The sequence below is a fragment of the Sphaerodactylus townsendi genome, linkage group LG08 (assembly GCF_021028975.2).
Source record: "Sphaerodactylus townsendi isolate TG3544 linkage group LG08, MPM_Stown_v2.3, whole genome shotgun sequence".
NCBI classification, from domain to species: domain Eukaryota; kingdom Metazoa; phylum Chordata; class Lepidosauria; order Squamata; family Sphaerodactylidae; genus Sphaerodactylus; species Sphaerodactylus townsendi.
The window spans coordinates 97,208,402-97,233,579 of NC_059432.1; the positions used below are offsets into that span (position 1 = coordinate 97,208,402).

General features: G+C 44.8%; 1 protein-coding gene across 1 annotated transcript in view; it reads left to right on the forward strand.

Annotated features, from left to right (window-relative positions):
* Positions 1–9,345: 9,345 nt before the first annotated feature.
* GPR160 (G protein-coupled receptor 160) overlaps positions 9,346–25,178 on the forward strand; it is a 37,039-nt gene continuing 21,206 nt past the window's right edge. The window contains exon 1 of the mRNA XM_048506413.1: positions 9,346–9,445. The gene's annotated coding sequence lies outside the window, so the exon portion shown is untranslated. The remainder of the gene's footprint in view (positions 9,446–25,178) is intronic.

Below are 25,178 nucleotides of genomic sequence, written 5' to 3' on the forward strand. Positions count from 1 at the left end.
CCTGTTTAAATTTCATTTCACGTCTCTCTAATTACAGTTCGATAATGCCAAGTCCATTTCTTCCTGCAAGTAGATGGCTCATGAAAACTCCAGAGGCATGGTGTACTGGATTTGAGATGACGAAGGCCCCCAAAAGAACTCTCACCAATTACACACACAAAGCCCTGAAGCAATAAATTCTAACATTTACAATATAGCAAGCAAACGAACAAACAAATAAACATTTCCCTTCTCATTAGTTCCCAACAACATTCCATTATATTCCACTTATTTACAGATCCAGTCCTTTTATGAATGCACCTACATTGATAGAATTATGCACTTGTTAGTTGGTACTAGAATTATGACTCCATGGATTTTAGCTTTGAGGGGAGCATATCAAGAGATAGAACATCGACGCATGAATCAATCTAACAGACGGAGAGATTACACCTAGTGTTTGGTTTGCAGTTGGTCAAACCATAAAACTAGAGACAATTGGCAATATCCTGCCAGATGGGACAGTACAGCAGGGCTTGTGGGAATTTTATACATATCCAAGGATCTTGCTCAGGAGGCTAGTAGGCAAAGGAGTCAGCTCTTGCTCATTTACACTCATACAAGCTGCTGATACTGTTCAGTGTATTGTCAAAAGCTTTCACGGCCAGAATCACAAGGGTGTTGTGGGTTTTCCAGATGCCAGCCACAGATGCAGGCGAAACATCAGGAGAAAATGCTTCTGGAACATGGCCATATAACCTGAAAAACCCACAACACCCAACTGTTCTTGTTCTTATCTTCTTGTATTAGGAGTTAGATATTATTTTTACTGTACCAACTTACTTGAACTATGTTTGTACCTGAATCTTTTATACTAGGCCTCCATTGGCAACCTACGTCTCGTGTGCATTGTGATATCACTTATGGGGAAAACTCAGAAGTGATGGCAGGTATCTCTAGGAATCGCCAGAAACTCCATGGTTTAAACTCCTTACTGGGCCACAGTTCTATTTTATAAGTGAATGTACATTGGCTTTTCCTTACAAAAGGATGTAGGCAGTTTGCTCTAATGTGTGTACAGTATGTTCTTCCTGTAGTATCGCTGCTGAAGCAGTGCAATCCACCATTTTCTTCTTGTTCAAAGTTCTTTGGACTGAACATAAGAACATAAGAACTAGCCTGCTGGATCAGACCAGAGTCCATCTAGTCCAGCACTCTGCTACTCACAGTGGCCCACCACCTTGTGTCAGGTCCACATTCAATGAAATGGGGAATTCATAATCATCTTCACAGGGCCTCTTCGAGGAAGGACAAGAAAACACATTTTATAACCAGTGTCTCTAATTCTGAAGAAGTGCCTTACAGTGCAAAAAAAAAAAACCTTTGCACAACAGAGCCATGTACATTTAAGTACAAAATAAAAACAACTGGAAGGGTGTTAAGACCATACAGCGGAACGCAACAGAGAGTGCTGACTGACAGCTACGGAAGTCTTGTGAAATCACACTCAGCACTTGTAGGGTTGCCTGGCAACTAAGGCAAATGGGCAGAGATAACCCTGGCAACTTGGGAGTAGAGTTGCCAACCTCCAGGTGGGTCCTGGAGATCTCCTGGAATTGAAGCTGATCTCCTGACTCCCGAGATCTGTTTTTTGGGGGCAGGAAATGGCTGTTTTGGAGGATGGCATCATACCCCACTAAGATCTCTCCCCTCTCCAAACCCTGCTCACCCCAGGCTCCACTGGGCTCCATTCTCAAATTGTCAGGGATTTACCAACCTGAAGCTGGTAGTCCTGATCGGTAGCAAACAGTAGCAGTGGAGAGGAAGGAAAGCAAGTACGATCAATGGGCTTCAACTGAAATAGCTTTGCACTATCCGCTTTCAGGTTAATTCCACGGCAGATTTTGATGGGCCCGCCTATTTCTAGGCCCACTGCTAATAGCTCAGTTCCAGCTGTTATGTGACAATTTGGATGCCATCTGTGTGGGTATATTACAAGTGTATGTCTTACAAGCAACAGTTCACACATCCTGAGTGGTTAAAAAGTAAATCTGTGCTCCCTTTTCTGGTTCTGTTCCTACCAAGAAAAGCAGAGAGACGTGGTGTTCAGTGTGCATTTAAATACCAATATGTATAACAGCGCAGATTAGCATATTCTCAAAAAAAAATTTCTATCAACATGTAAACTTACTTCGTTGGATAGTAAACTTAGGCCCCTTCCGCACTTGCAAACTAATGCACTTTCAATCCACTTTCACAATTGTTTGCAAGTGGGTTTTGCTATTCTTAACTGCAAAGTGCATTGAAAATGGATTGAAAGTGCATTATTCTGCATGTGTGGAAGGGACTTTCTTATTACTTTGCAACTCATACATCTGGGTTTATTGTTCTCCTAAATCTGCTAACTAAGTATGTCTCTTTGCAAAGAGAAAAACCCAACAATCTGGAGGCTTGAAGGGGGGTAGGGAGTTGTTCCCCAAACGGAGCCAGCTGGTCTGTAGCCATCACCTGATTCAGCACAGCTGGGTGTCTGCGTGCCTAAGAGACTCTACTTCTCCTGCAAATCTGGGACCACTTCCCTCTTTTCTGCTAGGGCTTTAGACCAGGTGCTGCTGGCTGTCATGAGAATTCAAGCTACACATGACAGGAAGACACATTTTAAACCATTCCGGGGGGGATAGCACGGTGACCCTTTAAAACCCAACACGTTTTTATTCAAGTATACATTTTCGTGGCTCAAAACCCATCTGCGAAAGAGCTTCTGGAGAAAATCTCAGTGAAGAGCTGGAAAGGAGCTGACGTGCCATTCACAGGAAGCTGAGTTCAGGGAGCCTAGGATTTAGGATAGATCTGGAATAGTTATGGGCGATAATTATCAATGTGTTGGACGCAACGTAACTGAACCAGAGGCAGTTCAGAATACATTGGGCAAAAGAACTATAGTCAGGGGAGCCTTATTACAGGGGAAAAAACTGCCCCTTTGGTGATGTTGAAGAAGGGACCATTTGACCGGGGGGGGGGGGGCAATAATTTGTTCCTATAAAAGAACAAAGGCATGGGATATGAAGGCCATACTGGGCAACAGCTGGAATATCTGTTGACATATAGGTGTGATAATAAATTGATGCTAGGGCTATTCAATTGAAAAAGGGGTCCAGTTTGATACCCTGTTTCCCTGAATATAAGACATCCCCGAAAAATAAGACATAGTAGAGGTTTTGCTGAAGTGCGAAATATAAGGCATCCCCTGAAAGTAAGACATAGCAAAGTTTTTGTTTGGAAGCATGCCCGACGAACAGAACACAGAAAAATAAGACATCCCCTGAAAATAAGACATAGCGCATCTTTGGGAGCAAAAATTAATATAAGACATTGTCTTATATTCGGGGAAACACGGTATGTTAAAATATCCCGGAATTCCAGATCTATTAGGCATAGGAAATTAGCAATTGGGGAAGGATGCAGATCTATCCAGGCTCTTGGCAATAGAGACAACCTTTTGTTAAAATGAGTACAGGTGCCATCTTTCAATGTTCTGGCCATCTTCTTGTGAATGGCTCTTTCCTGCCGAAGAAGACTTTGTTTCTGTTGAGATGCAGATTGACTGGGGATAGGCAAAGTAACCTCAGGCAAAGCCTTTATTTCCTCTCTTGATAAACAAAGGCCCCCAAATGGTGATGTATTCATCTCAGTTCTGAACTCTCTATAAAACCAATAAGATGTAGGCGGGACACTGATCACAAACAGGTCCCTCCATTTGACCACAGGCTTGTCTGGTAACATCTGTGCCTTAATAAACAGGACAACTGTGACTCAACCAAGCATCTGCTTTGCATGGGGAAGGTTACAGGTTTAGTTCCCAGCATCTCCAATTAAAAGGATCTAGTAATAAGTCATGTGAAAGACTTTCCCCTGAGACTGTGGAAAGCACCAGCCAGTCAGACAACACTGATTTTGGTAAACCAAAATGACTTGCATCATGTACTCTTTTTTACCTTCACAATAGCCCTGCAAGGTAGGTTAGGCTGAGAGTGACTGGCCCACAGTGTACGCCTGTTGCAAGATTGAGCCGATGAGTGTTCACAACTGAAACCGGGGGCCAGTACATGGAAAAATGCAGGGTTTGTATCACATGTTCATCTGTACAAGCATTAATTACTCAGAGAATTACTCAGTGCACTTTGTAAAAAACCAAGTGTACACGTACACAAATTATATGTGCTTTTGTTACCACTGCTGCTCGGGTAACATTAAGTGATTTCAGCTCAGGCAACGTAGTGAAGCGCAGGAAGCCGGTGTTCTTCAAAAGCAGAATATTTTATTTGAAAGTGGTAGCTACAGCTCAGGCAGGAGAATCGCGCTCTCATGGCCAAGTGCAAGAACTTTTATACACACACATCAAAAAGGGCAAGGGGGCAGGTAAGGGGCAGGTAAGGGGGCAGGTCCCTTACCTTGCAACAATAAGGAGACATCAACACATAAAACAAAAGGTACAATTACAACTTTGTGAATGGGACCATGAGATCTCACTGTCAGGCGTCTTCCCACGAGACTTTATGATAGTGCTGAAACAGGGAGCGGAGAGTGTCCATTCATAAAATTGGGTGAGGCTGTTAACGCACCCAGGTATCTGGTTATCAGATGGGCTGCTTCCTTGGGTTTTGTCCTGAGGCTCCCGTGCCTCAGTCCCGCAACAAAAGAAAGTTCAAATGGTCCAATGGTGATTTTGGCGCGCTCTTCAACGGCTGGGATATCTGGGGTGCCGTCATCAGATTCAATTTGTAATTCCAAAGGGGTCTTTGTTTTCTCTAAAGAGATTTACCGGGTGTTGGCCCAAACTGAATTCCAAGACTAGCTTCCTTGGGTTTTAATATCAGCTGCTACAAGCTATTGCTTTTACTAACAGATACAAATATCAAAAATAACATTTCCTAATTTAACAAACTTACAATAAAAGAGCATAAGCAAAATATCCTAACCTAGCATTAACAAACCTTAAATAAACTAGAAAACCTAGCTAAAATATAAGCCTAAACATTGGACAAACAATAAATCCACCAAAGAGGGGCTTACATTTAAATCCTAAAAGGGATAAAAGCAAGAGGGAAACCATGTAAAACATCGGCACAGTCACATGTACACGTCCTTTCCAGACCTTATGGAGGCTTTTGGACAACACTGGTCTCTTTGCTCTGGTCCTTAGCCAGTGTAGGTTAGCGATAGGCTTAGGAAAATATTTTTCATATTTTCCTGGCGGTAACACTTTCACTGAAACATGTGAACAGGGTGTGTCAAATGCAGCTTTGCACCTTCATTAAAAGCTCTCCTGAAGTACAGATACTGATATTTTCCCCTTTTGTAAACAAAAGCACACTTGGTGCATAAAACAGCCCCAGATTAGGATGCTTTCTTACCCCAGTCAGTGTAACGGTTTGTTATTAAAAAGTCCCATTTGTTTCTGTAAAGGGAAGCAGTGAAGTAAAATGTCATAGGGCTGTCAGCAGGCTGGCACAAATACTGGGCTGGAGAAAATTTACCTCAGCATCATTTACCTCTAGACATTTTCCCTTTACAGTTTGTGACCATTTGTGTTGGTTTTCCAATTGGTTCAAAGTCTGGAACATTTGCTTTTGCTTCCAAAACATGGACTTGCTTGGTGACCATTAGAATTTGACTCGAGGCACCCCAAATATAATTTATGTATTCTGTTCCCTGCAGAAGGACTGAAATCTCCAAGGAAGGAAATGTCACGGTCTCTGGAGGCAGCCCATAATCTATTGATCTTTCCGAGCATCAGCATTGTTGTTTGTGAATTGGCGCAGAACGTTTCCCTAGGGAAAGGGATCTTGGACAGAACCGTAAAGTACAGAGTGTGTTGTTCTAGCACAGTTCCCTACTCTGCAAGCGTTTCAGAAGAATTCCTTTACAAGTATAACAAAATCAGGTTATTTCATGCCACCTTCCTTCCTGTGATTGACATTAGGCAGACCAGAACTGCTTTTAAAGTGAGTGTGGACCTACACGTCATGTATGAATGTTCCAGTTTCTCTTCTCCCGGGGAAAGGCAGGATCAGGAAAGAAAAAATTTGGGACACACACCTGTTTATCTTCTTGATTCTGCCATTTTCTATATGGTTTGATATTGTTGCCATCCTTGATTCCTGCCCACCCCCATGAGGACTACAAGTAAAGTCACATACTTTCACACAATCCAGAATTCTTCATCAGTCTGGATGATACAAAAATGGCCTGGGGTGTGGAAATAGATGGCATATCTTGAATAATGGCGCAGAACAATGTGAAGTCTTTCAGGTTCTCCAGAATTCTTCATTAAGTTCATGACACAGAGCAGGCGTTTCCCAGCAGAAAGTAGCGTTACCAAGGCAGGCTAAGAGCAGCTGTCTGCTCACAAGATGAATACCCAGGGACGTAGGTATAGATTTTTTATGGGGGGGTTCAGGGGGGCCACACCCCCACCCGCCCCAGGGCATGGCCACGCCTCCCCAAGCCCTGCCCCTGGCCTAGCGCTTATAAAAGCAGCTCTCCAAGGTCGGGGATGGCAGACTCCCCTGCCCTGCACTCCCCTGCCCCTCACCTCTGGGCAGAGGCATAGAGGGAAAATGGAGCCTAGTGCAAAATCTGAATTTTGCACCCCCTCCCCCCAGGCAGCCGCTGTGATGCTGGAATCCACCCCCAAACAGCATCACTTTCAATGGTGTTTAAACTAGAGAGCCCACATTCTCCTTTTAAATCCACCTTAAAGGGAGAATCTGGCGTCCCTAGTTAAATAACATTGAAAGTGATGTTTTGGGGTGGATTATCCCCCACCCTGAAAAAGCATCACTTTCAATGTGGCGTAGTGGTTAAGAGCAGGTGCATTCTAATCTGGAGGAACCGGGTTGGATTCCCTGCTCTGCCACTTGAGCTGTGGAGGCTTATTCCCTGACAGTTCATTCATTCATTGTACCTTTATTGGCATATTTTTAAAAATGACAAAAGAGTGTAAGCATATGAAAAACAATAAAAGAAAAGGTAAAAGATCCAAATACAGAGTTTAAAAGTTTTTAAAAAATGTTCTAGGTATATGCCTACCACTTGGGTAATTTGTGAATTACAATCACTTAGTAAAAAGCGGGTAATCTGGAAATTTGATTGGGTGGCCCTTGCTGTTAGCAAAGGTTAAATCAAGGATACGCATAGGTATTTTAAAGGCTGCATTCCAAGAGTATGTGAGATATAGTATCTGGAGATTTGCATCCACAGCAGCATAATCTTTGTTGTTTGGGTATATGAAGATATCTTCCAGAGGTGATGGCTGATGGAAAGCTATTAAAACGTACTAGCATAAAAGCTCGGCGTTGTTTGATGGATGAAAGTATAGAAAATACTTGACTGGATCTGTAGTTTGGCTATATTCCAAGAAGAAGAAGAAGAAGAAGAAGAAGAAGAAGAAGAAGAAGAGGAGGAGGAGGAGGAGGAGGAGGAGTTGGATTTATATCTCCTTTCTGTCCTGTGGGAGACTCAAAGAGGCTTACAAACTCCTTTCCCTTCCCCCCCCCCCACAACAAACACCCTGTGCGGTAGGTGGGGCTGAGAGAGCTCCAAAGAACTGTGACTAGCCCAAGGTCACCCAGCTGGCGTGTGTTGGAGTATACAGGCTAATCTGAATTCCCCAGATAAGCCTCTAGAGCTCAAGTGGCAGAGCGGGGAATGAAACCCGGTTCCCCAGATTAGAGCACACCTGCTCTTAACCACTATGCCACTGCTGCTCTATAGGAGAATGTATGGATAAAGGAGATGATGTTCATGGCCTCTCAGTCTTTCATGAATTTGTTTGAAGATGTATGATTCATCGTTGATGCCTATGTTGTCCAGATTGATGCCTATGGTTATGAGTTTAAGATCGTAACTTAAATCTGATGAGGAATTCTGAATAGCTCCAGGTTGCACATAGCTTCATGTTGTTTTGAAGAGGGCTTTGTTGAACTGGCAACTATGTTGGCAAATCAAAGAGCTGCTTTGGAGGATGAACTCTATGGTACTGTATTCTGCTAAGGTCCTTCCCTTCCCCAACTCTCACCCTCCCCAGGCTCAAGTCTCAAATCTCCAGGAACATCCCAACCCTGACTTGGCAATCCTGCCTGCAGGTGACAAGAGTAGATTGATTTGAACATAGACTATTATGAAATAACCCATCAAATTGTAGATGTCTGGTGGCAAATGGCTGTCCTGTCCTAGAGCATCATGTTGGCAACATGTTAATCTCTGGGCAGCCATCTCTCTGGAAGTTCAATATCCTCACAAACCTTCAGGAAAACGAGAGGACTTCCCATAACAAATGAGTAACAAATCCACAAGTTTGCCCTTCCTTCAACCTGATTATACACAAAAGGTCCAAAACATGTTTGAGATCCTGATATGTGATGTTGTCCTACTGGTTAAACAGGTGAGGACTACATAGACTTTGCTTTTTACCTCAGGGCCAAACTGAATATGAGGTTGAGAGATCTGTGAACCGATAGGCAGAATTCAGGTAAACATATGTTTCCCCCCCACAGGACAAACCTAGCTTGCGGGAGTAGGCTAAGAGGCTAAGAAGAGGTCAGCAAAATGGCATGGGAAAGGAGTTCAATAACCCTCTTCAACCTGCCATGGCTCATATCTGAACTAGACTTCCCTGCATCTCCTATTTACACAGAAATGAACCTATCTGTCTTGATTTTTTGTCTCAGAAATTCTCTCCCCAGGAAGACTCGTTGGTTCCCTTCTGTTGGCATCTTCTGACAGTCGGTGAAACAGAGTTGACAACTTCCTGGTGAGGCCTAGAGATCTCATGGAAATACAACTGATCTCCAGACTACAGCGATCAGTTCTGACGTGTAGATTTCTACAGAATCTTCCCTCCTTCTGGTTTTACACCTTCTCTCAACCCTTCTTCATCTTGGCAGCACGAGGACAGAATGCACGTCCTGCATCTCTATCCCTAACTAGCTAGTCAGATTAGATTAGAATTTTAGCTCTGCTCTGTCCTATCTAGAATGGGGTTCCTTACAAAGAAGGACTTGTGTTAGTCATGCGAAGATAAAGAGGCTCCATGTGTGACTCTGTTTCTCGCAGCGCACACAAACCCGACGACGGTACTTCATTTATTTACTTATATTTTATGAAATTTATATCCTGGCCTTCCTGACCGAAGTCAGGCTCAGTTGCATTATGTGCTTTAATCACGCCGCTATCTACCCTAATATAACAATCCCAGTTCTTTGGACTTTGATCTTTGCTATGTATCCAACATACTACATGGTTACAGTCAACCATTCTTCTCTTGGGCGTAGCCTTAGTCTCCCCCCTCCCCGCCCCGTCTGTTGCTTGCTGAGAGTACGATTGCAGTTCTTCTCTTTGGGACTTCTTTGGGACTTCTGGAATACCTGTCCAGGAAACCTGGTCTGAACTGATTCACCCTCCTGTAAGTAAGCCTGATCATATCCAACCCAGTTAAGACAGTATGCCGCCAAAGCAATTTCCAAAACGTTCCAACCAACTGCTGTTTTATGTTAATAGAAAATGCCACGTCTGAGTATGACTGCTATGTTCAATTGCTGAATTGGGTGGCGTATGACCCAGGTTAGCTGCCCTGGCCTGGTTATGTGAGGTTGCTCGTTCAGCTCTAGTAGAATCTGGAGGCCAAGCCCTATGAGGAAAGGTTGAGCGACTTGGGAATCTTAGATTCGAGAAGAGGAGGTTTTTAAACAGAGACTGGATGAACACATGTCGGGAGTGTTTTGATTGCATGTTCCTGCATGGCAGGAGGTTGGACTTGATGGCCCTTGGGGTCTCTTCCAACTCTGTGATTTGATGAATCTATGAGGTTGGTGGGAGACTTGATTGCTCTCTTTGAGTATTTGAAGGGCTGTCAAAGTTTGGGAGGGAACTGTTCCTGTTGGTAGTACGGGTAGGACTTGCACTAATAGGTTTAAATTATGGGCAGAAAGGTTCCGACTGGGTACTAAGAAAACGTTTTTTTCAGTAAGAGTTGTGCAACAATAGAATCAGCTACCCAGGGAGATGGTGAGTTCCCCCTAACTGGCAGTCTTCAAGGAGCATCTGGACAAACATTTTCTCTGGGATGTTCTAGACCAGTGGTTCTCAACCTGTGGGTCACGACCCCTTTGTGGGTCGAACGACCCTTTCACAGGGGTTGCCTAAGACTCTCTGCATCAGTGTTCTCCATCTGTAAAATGGATAAATGTTAGGGTTGGGGATCACCACAACATGAGGAACTATATTAAAGGGTCACGGCATTAGGAAGACTGAGAACCACTGTTCTAGACTAATCCTGCATTGAGCGGGGGGTTGAACTAGATGGCCTGCACGACCCCTTCCAATTCTGTGATTCTATGACCCACAATTAGCTTTTTATTTCTTAATGTCTCAAGTCCTCTCATTTTCAGGAGGAAGCTTTACGATTTGCTGCATCTTGAAAATGCAAATGTTCAAAAACACATGGATTCCCCCCCCCCCCCAACTAACCTCATTTGCTTGGCTTATCTTGAACAAAACAGCCTTTTGATTTCAACATTTTGAAGTCAGGAATACCTTAGGTTTTGTAAAGGCGAGTCCTGAAGCTGTAAATGTGGAGGAGGGGGTTGTGCAATGTTTAATGAAGTTCAGCAAGAATAATTTAATTTATTGAGCCTGGGAAATGACAAGTGTGCCTCAGTAACATCTTGCCAACTCAAACTTAGCATTCTACACAAACAATGGAATGGTGAGTGTTACTTAGCGTTGGTTGGATATAGATTATTAGCAGAATTTAACAGGTGCCAATAAAAACCCTGGCCCCAACGCTGATCACCTGCACAGTGGGAGGGCGGGCGGTGGGCGCCCTGGCCTGTGGGTGGAAGAGTGATGGCTGCCCTAGTTGCCCATTTGCTAAGACTGCCTCTGCTCCAAGGTCTCAGGTGGAAGTCTTTCACATCACTTTATCACCTGATCCTTTTGACAGGAGATGCTCAAAACTGAACCTGGAACCCGCCTGCAGAGCAAATGTTCATCCAACAAGCCGCAGCTATTCCTACCTGCCAGTTAATTGCCCTTGGCAAATGTCATGCAACCATTTTTAGTTTTTCTGTAGGCAAAGAGGAAGCAATCTGCAACAGAAAGCAATCTGCAACAGAAAGACAAAGCGTTCCTTAGAAACTGGGCTTGTTTCCGTCTCTGATATTTGTGATTTGTTTCCGTCTCTGATATTTCCGTCTCTGATATTTGTGGTGCAATCCTAAATTCTGTTTAGGATTCAAGTCAACAGGCAAAGAAGGGCATTAACTCTGTTTAGGATTGCACTGATGGAATATTAACCTTGAGAATGGTTGTTGCTTAGCACAAGAGATTATTTGTATTGAAAGGAGGAGAAGTGAGGCCAGATAGAAAATAAATGCATATTACTGTTTCACAGCTACACAAGTCCGACACAGGCATTCATTCTTGGGGCCCACAGCAAAGGATGTAAGAGAGGTGCTTGTCCCCTTGGACCTGAGGTAGACACTTGCAGGTGTTACTAAAAACGCACCTGCTGACCCAGGCCTTAGGGTCTGTTGGAAATTTGGTTAAATATGGATCTGCCCAGCCCTGTGTGTGAGTGCATTAAAAGAGCTCTTCCAAACAAGCACACGTTAAAAAGGAAAATTTACATTTATTTCAAGTAACGTCGGATCACAGGCATTGTTCCATGTGAAAAGTAGATAGTAAGAAACCTTCGTCTGAAGAGATAACTTTCCCAATAACCAGAAGGCATTCTGACACGCCATCACATATTTGCTTCTGTGGGAAAGCCCCAGCAAGAGCAGGTAGCCATTACATTGTGCGCGGCACAAAGGAGAAGAATAAAGAAAATGGCTGCAGGGTGAAGGAGGAGGAGTTGGTGGGCGGAGCCTAGACATGGGTCGATTCTGCACTTGCGTTATCGACCTAAGTTCGAGCTGCGTTCGACCTAAGTGCTCCGCACAACCACTGGGATCGACGTGGTTTTGTACCAACTTCGCCCCGTGTAACGGTCAAATTTCCAACTCCAGTTGGGAACTACTACTTTTTCAGGGAACCACGCTCGAACTCAGCTCGATTCTGGTAAAGTGTGGAATCTCTGGTGCCAGGAGTCCCCCATTCAGCCAATCACAGCTGAGTGTTTCGGGCATGCATACAGCTGGAGAACCGCCGCGGCGAAAATTGCGCCTAATTTTTTTCCCCTCTTCTTTCTTGCGTTTGAAGTCATGGTTGGTCGCGCAAACGGCGCACAATTTCCGTGTACCAAATCTAGGCTGGCCTAGGCTACTGGGGTCAATTATTAGCATTAAACCTAAGACCTAGTTTTGGGGAAGCAGTGTAGGTAACCCTGTTAAGTGCTGTTAAACCCCACTGATTTTCATGCGAAGAATAAAGCGTGATCCTTTACGTGCGAGTTAGCTTGGTTGCTGGCAATGGGCTTGCTTCTGAGTAAACCCTCCTAGGGTTGTAATGTTACCCGCTGCCAGGGGTAACTAGAAAGTGATTTCAGAGTGATTTCAGCTTTGTCAGCAATGAGCAATAGTGATTTCAGAGTGATTTCAGCTTTGGCAGCAGTGAGTGGATGCAGAGGCAGGCTGCCCTTGCAGAACAGAAGGAGTTCTTTATTGTGATTTCAAGAAGCTCTTTCAGGCCAGGACTGGCCCACCACAGAATAAACACAGCCCTTTTTATACAGTTTTTCACCCAAGCAGAGGAGTAAGGGGCAGTCCCTGCCACATAGCCCTGAACAATCAAAACAAAGAGGAGGAAGACAGTCTTTTGTTTTTTTGCTGATGGGATTAAGTCCCAGAAGAAAAGGCTGCCAATGAATCTTGAGATCCTAGAAGTGGAAACTTCCAATAGTCCAATGGAGTCTTGAGATCCTAGAAAGGTGAAAAAATTCAAATAGTCCAATGGGAAGTAGGGTGATGTCCTCCAAAGGTCTTTTGTTGAGGTTGACAAGAGCTTATCAGATTGTAAGAAGGAGTTGTCACTTACTTTTGCATTTTCTCATCTACTTCCTTGTTACCTAGCTTCAAAATAAAACTACTAAAATCTTAAAGAGGCTTCTTCTATTAATACAATAAAGTAAGAAGAATATTTCTAATCCATTTCTCTTCTTGTCTATCACTTAAAGTAACTCTATAGAATCGCAACTTAACCTTATAACAAAAGGACCTCCAATGCAGTACAAGCCCCATATAAACATATAAGCAAAAGGTATCCTATAATTTAACAGTAAGAAAACCTTAAATCAGATGGAGAACCTAGCTAAAGTATAATCCTAAACATTTGGCAAATAATAAATCCAACACTGAGGGGCTTACATTAAACCTTAAAAGGGACAAAGGCAAGAAGGAAACCATGTGAAATATCAGCACATTTGTATATACATGTTCTTTCCAGGACTTGTGGAGGCTTTTGGACAACACTGGTCTCTTTGCTCTGATCCTTAGCCAGTGTAGTTCGGTGGCAGGCTCAGGAAAATATTTTTCCTATTTTCCTACTGGTAACAGTAATTCACCCATTGGAGGAGTTGCATGGTTGCTTCAAAGCAAAGCCACCAACTACCACCAAGCTTACTTCTGAGTAACGCACGCCTCGGAGCCAACCTTTTTTTCTAAACTAAAACCTCAGTATTCAGGTTAACTTGCCGTGTTGGCACTTTGCGATAAATAAGTGGGTTTTGGGTTGCAATTTGGGCACTCAGTTCGCCATCACTGCTCTAACTTCTGAAACTCACCCACTCCCAGCTCCTCACTCACAAATTCAGGCTCTGTGAGGGATTTACGTTTTCGATTCAGGCTTTTCGGTCTGCCTGCTCCTTAGGTCTGTCACAAACCTACATTTCCAACATATATGCTTAATAGGGTGGTAAATTCTACTTAATTTGTGTGGTTCTAATGCATTTGGCAAATCTTCGTTCTGTTGCATATAGTTGAAGCCGGCGGTTGATTGGAAAATCACCAACCATTTCTTCCCAGCAACTGTAGGCAGTTTCCCAACAATGAGAAATCCAGGGGCAAAGCAAAAAAAAAAAAGGTTGAATTTCTTTTGGATGACAGCACTGGAGACTTAGGGTTTATTTGTTTGTTTATATCAAATCAGAAAATGTTGGAAACAGATACTCCGACAGCAAGCAGTGAATCCCCCAACTCGATTCCTAGCAAACATTCCTGTGCATCCAAATCATCCAGCCGCTTTCAGCTCCCATCTTATTCGCAGCAGTGGCGTAGTGGTTAAGAGCAGGTGTACTCTAACCTCGAGGAACCAGGTTTGATTCCCCACTCTGCCGCCTGAGCTGTGGAGGCTTATCTGGGGAATTCAGATTAGCCTGTGCACTCCCACCCCTGCCAGCTGGGTGACCTTGGGCTGGTCACGGTACTTCAGAGCTCTCTCAGCCCGCTCTCAGCCCGGGAAGGGAGGAAAAGGAGATTGTAAGCCCCTTTGAGTCTCCTTATAGGAGAGAAAGGGAATAATATAAATCCAAACTCCTCCTCCTCCTCCTCCTCCTCCTCCTCCTCCTCCTCCTCCTCCTCCTCTTCCTCTTCCTCTTCTTCTTCTTCTTCTTCTTCTTCTTCTTGTTAACCCATCCTGAAAAAGTTGACTCCAAACAGTTTCTTCCTCTGCTCTGTTTAGCTCAGAGGTGTGTCACGTTCCAAAGGAAGGAGGAGAAAATTTCCAGGCAGAAAAGCATTCCGGTCACTAAGGAGCGTTGTGTCCATTATGGGAGATGCTTCTGACTTATGAATTAATGACCTCCAAAGCATCCTATCATTAGCTGCTTTGCTCAGTGTAAACAGAAGGAGCACTGCAGTCGTTCTGTTAGAATCCCTGGCCACTCGCCACTTGGCCATTCGCAATGATCCCGATGATCAAACTCACAATATGCTGCTTTTGTGAAGAATGAGGCTTTAATTAGATACATTTGGTGCAGATTTATCTTTACTCATAAGTCCCACTGAGGACAATGGTGCTTAGTCCTGTATAAACATGCATAAAATACCACGCATGTTTGTTCAAACAAAAATCATGTTCATTTCAGCTGGATTTATAGTCAAGGATCGACGTGTGCAGGAGGTTATAGTTTTCCAGTTCAAGTCCTTCTGCGGTCTTGGTTACTGCTGTAATACAGAGCTTGGTTACTGCTGTAATACAGAGAATTGCTATTTCAAAGTGTGTCCTACAATGGGTTTTTAAACTTAGCCCAATGCAGATGCGTAGCTCCAAGGGAACCGGGGCAGGGGGGTTCCAATGCACCAGGGGCACACCCCTATGGGGTGTGGTGAGGGTGTTCTGGGGGCGTTCTGGGGCGGGGGCAGGACGGGGGCAGAGGACGCACCAGTGCACAGGACACTTCCCCCCCCCCTTGCTATGCCTCTGGAGGCCACCATCACAGGACCTACCCCCAAATGCTCAGCTATTGATGGTGCTGCCAGCATGGGAGACTGCAGGGCAGGCAGTCCGCTGCCCCTTAGGGCCATAGCTCAGACAACCAGGCCCCAGGTTATTCCCCCCAATCAGTGGCAGTAGCAGACATGACATGCCCAAGATGACATTCAGGCTAATTCGTCTCGTTTGGGCACCTCACCTATCCCCATCTTCTGCTGGTGGCCAGGGTGACCGGGCAACTCTGCAGGTGAACAATGACAAAGCACCAAGCTGCCAAGCACCCTGTGTTCCAAGTACTGAGCCAGATCACCACCTGAGCACCTGTGATGCTTCACAGGAAGGGCCCTCGATCAAGCCCAGGAATAGGTGGAGTTTCCCTTCAGCCTATTGACGCCCTGGGCAGGGCAGAGAGATGGGCAGGTTCAACTGGTTTGTATGGCCTGTGCACTTCTGGGCAACCTGTAAGTCTAGTCCAGCTGCCTTCAGTACGCTTTAGATTACCAGAGCCTGTTTCCAGTTCCTGGTGCATTCCCCTTCTTGTATTTGTCTTATTTTTTTTAAAAAAACAAACTTGAAATTCTGCTCCACATTTTGCCCCAGGCATGACAGGAAATGACTTTGTGATTGCCACAGGGGCCAGCCAATCAGCAGTCTTCACAGCCACCCTCTGCTAAGATCTGAAAGAATAGATTCAGAACTCTGCATGTATTTTTGTACACAGCCTGAAGTGTCACACAGGCTCAATACAAACATGGTGTAAATTAACTCGGATGCATGTGACGAAAGGCATGCGTCCCAGTTGCATACTGCAAGCCCTATCCCCCGCTTCCCTGCAGGTTGTCTCCTGCTGTCCCCAGGGCCTGGGGACAGCAGGAGACAACCTGCAGGGAAGTGGGGGGGGTGGGGTGCGAGGCCGTGCCCCCTGTGCTCAGGGGCTTGGCTCAGGGCACCGAGCTGCGCCCCCCCACCTCTCTGCAGGCCGGCTTTCAAAAGCTGGCCTGCACAGAGGCAGGGGGCATGGCTTGGCACCCCCAAGCCTCGCCCCCAAGCCCCCCCCAAGGGACGCCCAGACAGGGGGTTGTCCCTGGGTGCCATTTTCCCCTCATACGCCTCTGCTCCTGAGCGCTGCATTCCGCACAGCCAGGCAGCAGACGTCTTGCAGGCAGCTTAGGGGGAAAAGGTGCACTTCGAAGCGTTTTTTTTTTAAAAAAAGACATTTTGAGCAGAAATAAGGCATCCTAAGGACATCTTGGGGGAAAAGGCTGTGCGGAGAGCCTTCCTTCTTATTTCAGCTGTGCAGAACAGACCATCATCTGCTTCTGTTGCCAACTGATGGGGTGGGGTGGAAACTAACAGCCTATTCTTGTATCTTTAACAGCATCCTAACCTGCAGGCGTCATAATGTGATTTCCCGCCCCGCCCCCCTCAGTTTGGAGATAAACCAGTATGTTGCAACCAAATAAGATGCTACAAAAAAGCACGATTATGGGAGCCCATTGAAAAGCTGGCAATGAACTGGCACTTTTCTATGGCATTGTTAAATAAAACAAGATCCAACATGCAGAATGAATTAAAGTAAAAACAGCAGGTCTGCTTTGCCTAGTGGCCTCCTTCTGTATTTGCATATTTTGTGTGTAGGAGCTCCACTTCAGAGTAGATTCACTAACAAGTTTGTCTGTGTACTCTAAAAGCGAGGCTGCTAAATGGAAGCTTATTGCAAAAAAACCCAAAAAACAAGATCAAGCTCCAACATGATTTTAGAGTAATTCCATAATGGAACAAATTTGGCATGAGCCATTTCTACAGCACTCTGTCGGAAAAGCACTCCCTTTCTGTGTGTGGTTTATAAGGACTAGTGAAATGAGCTTAAAATGAAGGGACCTGGGTGTGGGCCTTCCGGATTTCATTAAGGGCTCCCTCACTTTTCCTGACATGAATGAATAATGGCACGCTGAGAGCCAGTGTGGTGTAGTGGTTAAGAGCAGGTGCACTCTAATCTGGAGAACCGGGTTTGATTTCCCGCTCTGCCACTTGAGCTGTGGAGGCTTATCTGGTGAACCAGATTAGCTTGTGCACTCCAACACATGCCAGCTGGGTGACTTTAGGCTAGTCATGTTACTGCTGCTGCTCGGGTAACATTAAGTGATTTCAGCTCAGGCAATGTAGTGAGGCGCAGGAAGCCGGTGTTCTTCAAAAGCAAAGTATTTTATTCGGAAGTGGTTGCTGCAGCTCGGGCAAGGGAATCGCGCTTTCATAGCCAAGCAGGGGAACTTTTATACACACACATCAAAAGGGGCAAGGAGGCAGGTAAGGGGGCAGGTAAGGGGGCAGATCCCTTACCTTGCAACAATAAGGAAACATCAACACATAAAACAAAAGGTACAATTTACAGCCAGATGGGACCATGAGATCACCAAGCTGTCAGGCATGCTTCCCTTGAGACTTTCACGATGAAGTGCTGAAATGGAGAGCAGAGGGTCCATTCATAAAACTGGGTGAGGAGCTGGGTAATGCACCCAGGAATCTGAGATTTATCAGATGGGCTGCTTCCTTGAGTTATGTCCTGAGGCTCCCGCGCCTCAGTCCCGCAACAAAAGAAAGTTCATAAGAACACAAGAACAAGCCAGCTGGATCAGACCAGAGTCCATCTAGTCCAGCTCTCTGCTACTCGCAGTGGCCCACCAGGTGCCTTTGGGAGCTCACATGCAGGAGGTGAAAGCAATGGCCTTCTGCGGCTGTTGCTCGAGGCTTCCCTGGTCTGTTCAAAGGCATTTGCAATCTCCAGATCAAAAGAGGATCAAGATTGGTAGCGCATAAATCGACTTCTCCTCCATAAATCTGTCCAAGCGCCCTTTAAAAGCTATCCAGGTTGAGTGGCCATCACCACCTCCTGTGGCAGCATATTCAAACACCAATCACCACGTTCGCGTGAAGAAGTGTTTCCTTTTATTAGTCCTAATTCTTCCCCAGCATTTTCAATGAATGCCCCCCTGGTTTCCTAGTATTGTGAGAAAGAGAGAAAAATTTCTCTCTGTCAACATTTTTCTACCCCATGCATGAATTTTATAGACTTCAATCCGCATATCCCCCCCTCAGAGCGTCTCCTCTCCAAACTAAAGAGTCCCAAGCCAGCTGCAGCGCCCTCTCCTCATAGGGAAGGTGCTCCAGTCCTCAATCATCCTTGTTGCCCTTCTCTGCACTTTTTCTATCTCCTCAATATCCTTTTTTTGAGATCGCGGCTGACCAGAACTGGACACAGTACTACTCTAGTGCAATTGCGCACCACTGCTTTATATAAGAGGGCATGACAATCTTTGCAGTTTTATTATCAACTCCTTTCCTAATTATCCCCACGCATAGAGTTTGCCTTTTCACAGCTGCCATGCATTTGAGTTGAAGCATTCCCATGGAACTATCAACTAAGGCGCCCAAATCCCTTTCCTGGTCTGTAGCCGGATAGCACTGACCCTTATGTAGCTTAACTTATGTAAAGAAGTTTGGATTTTTGCTTATGTGCATCACTTTGCATCTTGCTACCACATTGAACTGCATTTGCCATTTCTGAGCCCACTCACCTAATTTATCAAAGGTCAGCCTTGGAGGCTGCTTAGCCAATCGCTTCGCGGTTACTCACCCACCCTACATAATTTGGTATCATCTGCAAACTTGGCCACCACACTACTCACCCTACTTCCAGGTCATTTTATGAATAGGTTAAAGAGCACTGGTCCCAAAAAGCGGATCCTTGGGGGACACCACTCCGACATCTCTCCATTGTGAGAACTTCCCATTTTACACCCACTCTTTGCTTCCTGTTTTCTCAACCAGTTTTTAATCCCATAGGAGGACTTCCCTCGTATTCCTTCATTGCTGAGTTTTCTCAATAGGCTCTGGTGAGGAACTTTGTCAAAAGCCTTTTGGAAATCCAGAGTAGACAATGTCCACTGGTTCCCCCTTATCCACATGCCTGTTTACACCCTCAAAGAACTCTAGTAAGTTTGTAAGACAGGATTTGCCTCTGCAAAAGCCATGCTGACTCTTTCTCAGCAGGTCTTGCTTCTCTACATGTTTTATAATTTTATCTTTAATGATAGATTCTACTAATTTACCAGGAACAGATGTCAAACTGACTGGCCTGTAATTTCCGGGTCCCCTAGATCCTTTCTTAAAAAAAATTAGGTGTGACATTATGGCCATCTTCCAGTCTTCAGGGACAGGACCTGATTTCAGGGATAAAAAAGTTGCATATTAAAGTGAGAAGATCCAGCAATTTCATGCTTGAGCTCTTTAAGAACTCTTGGAGTGAATGCGATCTCTGGGCCAGGAGATTTGGTAGCATTTAGTTTATCAATGGCTGCCAGAACTTCTTCCTTGTCTACAACTATCTTCGCTAGTTCCTCTGATTCGCCTCCCAAGAAGCATGGTTCAGGTGCAGGAATTTTCCTTACCTCCTCTTGGGTGAAGACAGATGCAAAGAATTCATTCAGCTTCTCTGCAATCTCCCTGTCATCGTGTAGCACACCCTTTGTTCCTTTGTCATCTAACAGGCCACTGCACGCTTCCCTAGCTGGCTTCCTACTTTTGATATACTTAGGAAGAACTGTTTGTTGCTGGTCTTGATGTTCGCAGCCATGCGTTTCTCATAATCCTTTTTTGCCTCCCTTACAGCTAACTTGCTTCTCTTTTGCAACCATTTGTGTTCCCTCTCATATTCTTCATCAGTCAAACTGAACTTCCATTTTCTGAAAAACATTTTCTTTTTTCTGATAATTTCCTCAGCCTCTCTTGTTAACCATGGTGGCTTTCTTTTGGACTGGGTGCTGCCTTTCCTAACCTGCGGAACACATTCCAGCTGAGCTTTTAAGACTGTGTTTTAAATAACCTTCAAGCATCTTGGACAGTTTTGAGTCTCTTAATTTTTCCGCTTTTCCAGCTTCCTGCACACTATCCCCTCATCTTTGAGAAATTTCCCTTTCTGAAGGCGAATGTAACTACATTGAAGTAGTTGTCACTTGTTAAGCATGCTTTGAGATACCTGAATCTGACAGCATTGTGAGGTAAGCTGTTCCCTATCGGCTCAACAACATGACTTCCTGCACCAGGTCCTGGGTCCCACTTAGAATTAGATCTAGGATCACTTCTCCTCTGGTTTGGTTCCACAACCATCTGTTCTTAATACCACAGTCATTTAATATCCAGGAATGCTCTCTCCTTATATGACCTGAACATGCATTTTCAGTTTATATGGGGATAGTTAAAATCACCCATTACCACTACATTTTTGTTTTTGTTGGCCTCTCTAATTTCTTTTTCCATCTCAGAATCCTCTTGTGCACTTTGGTCAGGGGGACGATAATATATTCCTAATATTAAACTGTCCTTCACACCTGGTATTGATATCCACAGTGATTCTGCAGGGAACCATCCCCTCATTGTCTATTATTAGCATATCAGGAATGCTCTCCTTACTATGACCTGAACATGCATTTTTCCAGTTTATATGGGGATAGTTAAAATCACCCATTACCACTACATTTTTGTTTTTGTTGGCCTCTCTAATTTCTTTTTCCATCTCAGAATCCTCTTGTGCACTTTGGTCAGGGGGACGATAATATATTCCTAATATTAAACTGTCCTTCACACCTGGTATTGATATCCACAGTGATTCTGCAGGGGAACCAGCTCCCCTTTCATTGTCTATTATTATTATTATTATTATTATTATTATTATTATTATTATTATTATTATTATTATTATTATTATTATTAGAACTTTTATACCGCCCAATCCCCTAAGGGCTCTGGGCAGTGTACAACATAAAACATAATTATAAATAAATTATTAAAAATCTTTAAAACAGCGATAACAGTAAAAGAGGCGTCCGCCACCCCACTTTTTAAAAAATTCTCCCCGGGAGAGAGGGAAGGCAGAGTCCCGTTGGATGATAGGCCAAGATGAGAAGCCAGCTGGGGGGAGGGGGGACTGGAAAAATGCATGTTCAGGTCATAGTAAGGAGAGAGCATTCCTGGTTATGTGACACTATGCTCTCTTTTATGTAAAGGGCAACTCCACCCCCAATGCGCCCTGTCCTATCCTTCCTGTAGAGCCTGTAGCCTGGTATAACAGCATCCCACTGGTTCTCCTCATTCCACCATGTCTCTGTAATGCCCACTATATCAAAGTCCTCCTTCAAAACTCTGTACTCCAGCTCCCCCATTTTAGGTCGAAGGCTTCTACTATTAGCATAGAGACACCTGTATACCCTGCCTCTGTCCTTAACCTGGGATTTATGTGCTTTACCCCCAAGTCTTTTGTAGACACTATCCCTTGTCACATGCACATTGCTATGTTCCTTGCTTGTATGTGGTTGATTTAGAAAAACCTCCCTCTCTGTCTGCATCCCCATAGATACTGTATTCCGAACCGAAGTCACCTCTGCTCCTGTCGGCTTTCCCCCAGGGATAAGTTTAAAAGCTGTTCTGCCACCTTTTTAATGTTGAGCGCCAGAAGCCTGGTTCCTCTTTCAAATGGTCCAGTGGCGATCTTGGCATGTCCTTCAACAGATGGGATATCTGGGGTACCGTCATCAGATTCAATTTGTAAATCCAAAGGGGTCTTTGTCTTCGCTAAAGAGATCTACCGGGTGTTGGTCCAAACTGAATTCCAAGGCTAACTTCCTTGGCCCTTAATATCAGCTGCTACAAGCTGCTGCTTTTTCCAACAGATACAGATATCTAAAATAACCTTTCTAAACTTAAACATTAGAGGAAATCTTAAAGAACCTCCAATACAGTACCACATATACATATAAGCAAGAGTATCCTAAATTAACAGTAACATCAACTAAAGTATAATCCTAAACATTGGGCAAATAATAAATCCTACACTGAGGGGGCTTACATTAAACCTTAAAGGGGATAAAAACAAGAAGGAAACCATATAAAACATTGGCATAATCACATACATATGTCCTTTCCAAGCCTTATGGAGGCTTCTGGACCACACTGGTCTCTTTGCTCTGATCCTTAGCCAGTGTAGTTCAGCGATAGGCTCAGGAAAATATTTTCCTATTTTCCTAGCGGTAACAGTCACAGTTCTTCAGAGCTCTCTCAGCCTCACCCACCTGACAGGGTGTTTGTTATGAGGGGGAAAGGGAAAGGAGATTGTAAGCCCCTTTGAGTCTCCTTACAGGAAAGGGGGGATATAAATCCAAACTACTACTACTACTACTACTATTATTATTATTATTATTATTATTATTATTATTATTATTATTATTATTATTATTAAAATGGTGCTTGGTCCACCTACTGGAGCAAATGGTCAAGTATAGCTCACCTTGGTCCCCACCTTTCCCTCCAGGGAGTTGCAGTATGTGTGGGTGGGGAAGCATGGTCTTCTAGGGACTGCTACTGCCCCAAAGGCAAGGAATGAGCGAGCAGGTGCTTGAGCATCTATGGTGGCCAGGTGTCATCACCCATGAAAGTTAGCAAGGGACCATTGCTAGTGCTTGATTGCCAATTTTCTCTGGGGAAGCAGCAGCAGCTGCTGGATCTTTGTGGAACTCGCTCCTTCTCTTGGATAAAGGGAGAGGACAGTCAATTGCTGGGTGGGCATATGTCGTCTCTGTTCAGGGAAGGGGCAGGGGAGAAATTAGGTACAGAGAGCCATCTGACTATCTGTTACCAAAGGTCTCCTACAGTCTAATACCCCGATCCATGAAAGCCCCCTACAGGGTTTGTCTGACTGGTCTATGTACATGCCTCAGTGGCTTGAACCAATGGGAATGGGGTTTGAGTTTGTGTGATGTACAGGCGGGGGGAGCTAAATCATACCCCACACACTGCTCCAATAGTTCCAAGAGGTAGACTGTGTGACCTCCTATGAAACCCAACCCACCATCTTGGATTAATAGGAAAGGGTTTTAAGTTTGTGGTATACTCAGGTGGAAAGTTGGGAGGTCTATCCCCCGGAATACTCTATGACCCTCTATGACATCACCCTATTATCCTTGGCCAGAAGGAATGGGTTTAGAGTTGAACAAATGGGGTGTGAAGTTAACCACCCCAACTCCGCCACTGTTTCCCAAGAGACTCCCTAAAAGGACACCCTCTCTATGGCCTGGCCCAACAGGATATGTTTTTAAGCACATGACATGCTTGAGTGAGGCGCAAGATTAGACTAAGCCTCCCCTCTCTTTCAAGTGGTCCCTAGAGTACCCATGAGGTCCCTAGGAACACATTCAGAATACCTCCACACAACAGAGTTTCCCATCGTTGCCAAACGGACATAGGGTTCATTAGAAATCTGGTTCTTTAAACGGGTGAACCAAAGGCATGTGTAAAATAAATAATTGTAAACACTGTCCAGAAATACATGCTGCTTTGTCTGTCTGTCTCTCTTGGCTTTCCCATTTTAAAAGGAAAACAACTCTCTTTAAAATACAATTTAAAATAAAGTTGGCTTTTAAAATTCTTGAAAGTGAGTGACTTTTAGTTTAGACAGGCATAGCAAAGAAACAAAACTGCCTCGAGGCAAGCCCCACAATCCAGTTTCAAAATGAGCATGAAGCCAAGCATGGGAAAAGGAGAGGAAGAGAGATACTTGATGAGATGTACAGTTTTCATTTTACATATGTATAACATGCCTAAGGCTCCTTATTTACAGAGCATGGACTCTAATGTACCTCATTTGGCATATTTGAATATCAATGGGATACTCCCTGTTGGGTGGAGGTATTTTGGACCAGTTCTTGAGGGATAGGTGAGGTGAAGTTCCATCTTACAGCTCATCCAAACATGCCATGTGTTTAAAGCAAATTTCCAACAGGTCCAGGAGGGTGGGCTAAGTTCACTGCGGGGATCACTTCAATTAGCTCTTCGGGGATAATTACTCCCCACCTGTGCATTTCCACAAATTGAAAACCCTTTCCTTTCGGCACAATGCAATAAGTTCATTCTTAAAGATATCTCAGGGCCCTTCAGGTCAGAGGTAATTTCCTTCCATGTAGGGTACAAGTTCTGGGGCCAAGGGAGGCGGGACTTAGGCCCTTAGAGGGGGCGGGGCTTCTGTCAATTTTTGTGAAGTCGGAGGTATATGCCTCTTTTTTCCCCAGTGGGTGAACTGCAGTGGCGAAGCCACCAGGGGGCCGGGTGGGGTGCACAACGCACCGGGCGCACCGATTCTGGTCACGTGAGGGGCGGAGAAAGCCCCTCGCGGCACCCCCGTTTCCCCACAGCGCACCCCCCACTTACTTTTAGGAATGGAACATCCCAGAGAAGAAGCCTGCCTGCATTGCCTGGGCCTGGTGGGAACTATATCTCCCACGGGCTCCTGGGAAATGTAGTTCCCACCAGGCCCAGGCAACGCAGGCAGGCTTCTTCGGCCTGCTCCTTTCCTAAAAGTAAGTGGGGTGGTGTGCCGCGGGGCGGGGGTGCTGTGCAGGGGGCGAAAAAGCCAGAGTGTGGACTGGGTGCACTCTGGCCTAGCTACACCTCTGGTGAGCTGTTGCCCCACTGAGCGGAGTGCCCCTGCAGTTCTGGTCTCTAGCATAGCAGAGACGGCTGAGTGCGCCTTGCTTCTGGGCCTTTCCACATCCCAGGCCGCTCTGGGTAGAAGTCAACTGATGTTTCAACACAAATTAAAATACCTGTTGGTGTAGATCAGACAGATCCACCCATGCAGCAGGCTCACTGTTTCCTTGCTATGTTTGTACATTGTGAAACGCTTTCCCAACAAAACAGTATTATTCACTAAAACAACAAAA